Raw genomic sequence first — 6,610 nt, 5'->3', positions numbered from 1 at the left:
CAACGATTTTTGGCGGATTTTCATCTCCATTTTTCAAAAGCCGTAGCTTTTTTACTCTTCCGTCGACGTGGGCTGCAGTCAGTGTGTACACAATCTCTGCTGCTCCTGATGTTAGATTTTCCTAACCTGCTGTGTGCACTTGAGATGTATGTAATGCCTACAACACAGTTTGCTGTAGGCAAAGCAGCGTAATTCTTACTGGATTATTCTTTAGCTGCTTTACCAGCTCTTGTGTGTTTGCATTCTAACAGTGTATATAGAGATCTCATAAAAACACACGATCAAGTAAAGCAGATAACGATCAATACAATAAGAATTATATCTTTCTGCTTTTCCCCACAGCAAACTGGAGACACATAATATCCACAACATAAAGCTAATTGTACATAGCAGGGAAGGCAAAGATTGTGTATATATTGCCTGCAGCTGAGTCGTAAAGACATTCAAAAGGCCTAGTTGCTAGAGAACCTGAATGTCTTAACAGGCAGTGTATTGTAAAGTTGCTGGAAGACTGACCCCTACTGGCAGGCATTTCAGCCTTCATTTACAGCGGTAAAAAAAAAAATGAAAGTACACTACAAGATTGATGAGACACACAGACTATTAGAGGAGTATGTTGTCAGAAAAGTTAGTGTCCTTTTTAAAACAACCCCCATGACTAGGAGCCATGACCACCCACCTCAAAGTAGTCGCTGCCACTCCCCCACCATCTGTCTGACTATATGCCCTGTATACAGTTGTACTGTAGACCTTCTACCCTTTTCTTCCTACTAGAATACACTGTGCTGACAGGCATCTAGCAGTCTGAATGCAGCTGAGATCACTTGTGGGGGCAGAGTTATAGACCAATGCAGCCCTTCTTTGCTGCTGTTCTCCCATCTTCAGGGTGGGTTCCAGCAACATTGTTCAGTCCACACCTTGGCTGATGCATGGACAGCAGGGATGTTTGGACAGGAGGAGTAGGACTTTCAATTCCTGTTCCTCAGCTGCAACTGAAGATGGATATAAAAGGCAATGCTAGTCAAGGTGAAAGGCAATTTATCCAACATGCCTAATGTTCAGTACATTGGCTAAACACTAAAGAATTTATTTTTCTCCCCCCTTAAGGCCCTGATGCACACAGGTTGATTTTTGCTGTGGTATTCCAAAGTGGGCGTCTGTCTCCGGATTCCGCAGCAATGATTGCCATAGCATGCTATGGAAAAATGATCTTCATGCACACAAGCGGAAACCAATTGCTGTTTCGACTTGCAGATTTAGAAAAAAAAAACTCAACATGCTCTATTTTACTGCCATTCCCACATGGATGACTTCCATTGAAGCAGTCAGACATGCGGCCCATCTGCAATCGACATTGCGGACGGGCCGTGGATTCCGGGGAAAAAGCTGGGGTTTAAAAAAATTAAAAAAAATCTGTACTGCACCTGTAAGACAGCGAGCCATGTAGGCCATACGAAGTACAGAAAAGAAGAAACTACAGGTACATGCAGATGCTGGCTGGGCACAGAGTCAGATTCCGCTGCGGGCTCCTGCAAACGGAATCTGACCCACCCGTGTGCATGCAGCCTTAAAGTTACAACCACAGAAAAGTAGTGGCAGAGCTAGGCACAAATGGAGACAAGACAGTAAAATCTTGTTGCCATTTGCAATTTCTTGGATGCATTAGTGGCCATTGTGGTTGCCTGCCCCGAGTAAAGATAAGATAGTAGCAGAAAATAACTTGTAAAGCTGAAAGTCTTGGGTGAGATGTAGAGGCTGTAGTCAAGGTGCACTAGGATTAGTTGTGGTTACACAAAATGTTATCTGCTACAGACCACCCCTCTGTTTTAAAGAAAAAATGCCCTAGTAAATATATAGAATAGATAAGCAGCTCTGAAGGATCCCCAGCATCTGTTAAAGGGGTATTCCCATCTTAGCTTTTCCCAGCCGAGATGAGAATCCACTGCTGTAGTTACTGGCTGGCAACTATGAAAACTGCCATGCACTTCAGCGCAGCTCCCATTGAAGTGAATTGGAGCTACTGAACAGCGACGCCGATTCCTTAGTTCTCATTCACTTCAATAAGAGCTATGCAAACAGCGCTGCGCTGAAGTGGTTGGAAACTTAGGGCCAGGATTTCCCATTTCGACCATGAAAATCCCATCTGGGAACACCCCTTATTCGAAGAGCTTACTCACACAGGCGATTTTTAGCGTCTAAGTTTTAAACTGACAGAACTCAGACCCGTTAAAGTCAGTGTGTTCATGTGTGCAATTTTATTTTCTTGTACTGTTGGTCTGTGAAAAAAAAATAAAAAAAATATTTGCAGCATGTCCTGTTCTGATGCAATTCTTGGAGCAGAATTGCCCATTGAAGTCAATGGGGGCATTACAAAAAACAGAATGCACCCGCATGGCATGCAAGTGCATTCTGCCTTCTTAAATGCACCCCTTGACTTTAATGGGAGTTACAAATTACATCAGTTGGGCCTCCTTATACTTAGATGACACTCAAGAGTTTAAAAATGCAAAAGCTAACAGAAAATGTACATTTACACTTCCACTACACTGTTTTATTCAGTTAGGCAGCTCCATTCGAGGAGCCAGACCATGGCAAAACTGGAAGTGCTTGATCCAGCGCTTCCAGATCGAGCCCATTGACTAGAATGAGTTCCTTCCAGCCGCTGTTATGGCCCCTGGCATTTTCCATGTAGGTAGCACTATTTTGTCCTGGATTTTAGTGGAAACCTGTGATTAAGGCTCTGAATGGAACCTCCTATGCGAATGTGAACCAAACCCAACTTTTCTTTCCCCACCTATGTTATTTGGGTAGAAGTTACTTGAAAATCCTCAAGCCATGTTGAAGCAGCCCATAGCCATATCTGCTGGAGGTATCATTTATGGTGATTGGCAACACACAGTGTCGGCAATGACTACAGTCCTGTTCTTTTGGCGTGTCCCCCTTGGGACCACCGTTATTCAACTGCTAACAAGCCCAGTGCGCTACATTCCTACTGTAGTGGGCCAGTTTAGTATTACACCCATACATTTCAGTGGGAACGTTGCCTGTAATATCACGTTTGGCCACTTCTGCAGGAAACAGACAGCGCTGTTCCCACTGCAATCAGCTCAGTTCACAAACACACAAGTCTGGCAAACAATGGATTGATTAGGGCCCCAGGCTGCAGGCCCACACTCATAGCCTCTAATGCACAGCAATCGTTTACAACTGGACAACCCCCTTAATCTTGTACACTAGAAAAGATGTTGCACTGATGCAGCCAGATTACATCTCCACTGTGCTATATGTCAGAAAGAATATTTCCTAGTGAAGACACCTTTGGTGGTCATAGAGGAATCTGTGCACGGCTCATGGCAGGGCATTATTCCCCATATTTAACAATTAAAATTGAAGAAGTGCAGATTAAATCCATCAAGAACTATCCACACCTCTTGGTTAGGATACATTAGGCTGCTTTCACACGGCCGAGGAAATCGCGCATGATTTGTGCGTTGTGAGACGCACGAACATGAACCCTATTCTTTTGTATGGCACCATACACGGCATGTCCTATCGTTGGGCGTTCCCTCAGAATGCCTCACCCATGGTTTTCAATGGAGCCGGAAAACACATTGCATGGCAGGCGAGGTTTCCCATTGGAAACAAAGCCGCGCCAAAGGATTGCAAATTGTGCTAAAGTGATAGAGGCATTTTTGACACAAGCGCCTGACATCCGCGGGTACCCCACAAGTTGGTGAACACTATATGGGGCAAGTTTCATGGCCCGATAGTGCGCTTGCCTGTGTGAAATAACTTTGGAGATTCACATCAATTTCTCACTGCTGTCTCTCCACGTGTACAATCTGTATAAGGCCTCATGCACACGGCAGTATTTGTCAGCCAAGACCAGGAATGGGTCTAAAATACTGAAGACATGCAACTCTTTCCATTAAACAGGTTGGGCCAAGAAAAAGTAGCCCGGTGCTACACTTGTGAAAGTGATCTAAAAGATAACCTTTCTGTTGCCCCTTGCAGCCAATCACAGGACAGCTTTCATTTTAGCTCAGGAGTATAAGAAATCAAAGCCGCGCTGTGATTGGTTGCTAGAAGCAGCATTTCTTATGCTCCTGAGGTAAAATAAAAGCTGCACTGTGATTGGTTGCTAGTGGCAACAGATAGGTTTTCTTTCAGACAGCTTTTATAAATGTGGTGTCGGCTTACTGAGGCCACCCTGTACTTACTCTCTGTAGGTCCCACCAGAGGATTCGGCTTCCAAATACTGATACGACGACTGACTATTACTGCTGTGTGAGAGCGGCCTCCATTATATTTTACACTGGATTGAATCCCATAAGGAAACACCCAGGGAAACATTTCTCACACAGACTCTTCATAAAGAGGTGTGAGTGCGGCCAGAGATGACGCCTCTGTTAGGACTTATCTGGGGAGTTACGGTATTACCTAATGTGTGGTTATAGGGCTGACGTGTGTAAATATTAAAGACCACTTTAATAAGACAGACCGTCATCAGATCATTATTGTGTCAGTGGGGTATTTTTCATTTCTAAGCACATACAGCACCCCTTCTAGTCAGACATGTAACCCTAGTATGACTGAGCAAGCTATCCTAGTAAATATACAGTTGCAGATTACATTAGAACTGACTAACAAGGTGGCGTCCTCTACGTCAAGGAGAAAGGTTTCTACACCTACACAAAATGGGGTTCTTTACTGTAAGAGCAGTGAGACTGTGGAACGTAGTGATGGCGAACTCTAAGTTTTACAGGTGCCTGGACATGATACATATATTACATGTTATAGTCACTGATTACCTCTGAAGGGTCGGTGATCTGGGGATTATTCTGATTGCCAATTTTCCCCATTTAATGGAAAAAAATTCCTTCTCGACTCCAAGCCGGCTTCTAGGTCATTGTTTTTTTTCTTCCTTCCTCTGGATCAACATTGGGGAGTAATAGGCTGAACTGGATGGACGTGTGTCTTTTTGGCCTTCCATGCCATGTTAAATGGAATGTGGCCATTAGTGCCAATCCATACATAAATCAGCAGCAGGCCTCCCACTGATTCTGCTCCCATAAGTGTTGAAACTGTAATGGTTTTCACTTACTTAGTTATGAGTTGTTTTTTTTTGGGCAGCACAGCCACGTGGCATTTTTTTTTAATAGAACTTTACTGCGACCCAACCTCTGCACCCTGGCCACAAGTTTATTTTTGCAGGCTTTTAATGTTTTTTCCCATTTTGTCCATCTGTGAATTTTAGCAACATTTGGCCAGAAAAACAAAAAAAGGTTGGCAAGGTTCGGGGCCGTGCCCAATTAACTGTTCTTTTGCCTTTGAAGGGAGTAGTTTACTACTGAACACTACATCAATCACACAGGGAGGCGAGAGGGCAGAGCTGCTGTCAAAGTCTGGTTTGTGGCTTAGCTTGTGATGTTAAGAAGACATAGGCCCCAGGTGGCAAACACCCCCCCAAAAGGCACAAATAACTTATGCCCAAGGGGCAACTCGCAGCTGCCTCAGAAACCCCGTAGGCCATGGTCACATGGGGCGGATTTGCCTCAGGTGGCATTTACAATAACAATGTGGATGAGACTTTCAAAATCTCATCCACACGTTTTGGAAAAAATCTGCTCTAAAGCAATGCAGAAATTGACACGCGGGGCAGAATTTTAATCTGCAGCATGTCAATTTTAGCAGCAGATTTGCAGTGCGGATTCCACCTCTTCATATGAGGGATGTTTAAAGCCACACCAAATTCTGCGTCAAAATCCAGCGCAGATTCTCTCCCATGTGGACATAGCCTAAAGGCACAGATGCGGTAATTGTGAAAGGACTGATCCAGGGAGAGAAATACTTAGCCAATCCAGTTCAGATTTAGCGGCACCTCTATTTCCAGCCTGGGTCTGTCACCAAAAGTGGAGGTGCCTACACCACTAGACCCAAACTGATAAGTATAGGGTGATAGTGTACATAATTTGACGGTAAGAATGCCATGAAAAGACAGAACTCCTTACAGGTGTTCACTGTGGGCGCTGTTGGTGACCAGGCAGATGTCAAGTTTTGCCCAGATGAGTCCCGCAATATCCTCTGTTATCAATTCATCCCAGAACGCATCTGAACAGAACTGGACTACCGACTTGACATCGGCCTCGTCACCAACGGTACCCACATTAAACATCTGTAAGGCACATTGAAAACTTGAAGAGTTGTTTTTTTTATCTTTTCATATCATTTTGGCTGTTGTGTGACTAATCATGTGTGACTTAATCAGCTTTACTTTTACACAATTCCTTCTGGATCACCCTGCACTAATGAATCTCACTCATTGAGTTGTCTGCTTAAGCGAACTTGTCAACACTTCTATTACTTTTGCACCACTTTTCTTGAATTGCTCCATTTCCCTCCCTGGATAACACTCCTTTAAGAGAGGTTTCGTAGAGAGGTTTTTTTGTTTTGGGGAGCACTAGTTTTTATGCCATTTTTGAGTCTGAGATGGATCCAGCAGGTGGGAAGTATAAGTCTTTCCTTTATATTTCACATTCCTTGTGAATCCACTTTTGGCTTTTGTGGTAGTTCTTTATGAAACTTTTTTGAGCCAAGGTTTAAAAAAAAA

The sequence above is a fragment of the Eleutherodactylus coqui genome, chromosome 3 (genome assembly GCF_035609145.1).
Source record: "Eleutherodactylus coqui strain aEleCoq1 chromosome 3, aEleCoq1.hap1, whole genome shotgun sequence".
Taxonomy (NCBI): Eukaryota; Metazoa; Chordata; class Amphibia; order Anura; family Eleutherodactylidae; genus Eleutherodactylus; species Eleutherodactylus coqui.
The sequence above is the reverse complement of the archived record's forward strand: the minus strand, read 5'-3'. Positions refer to the sequence as shown.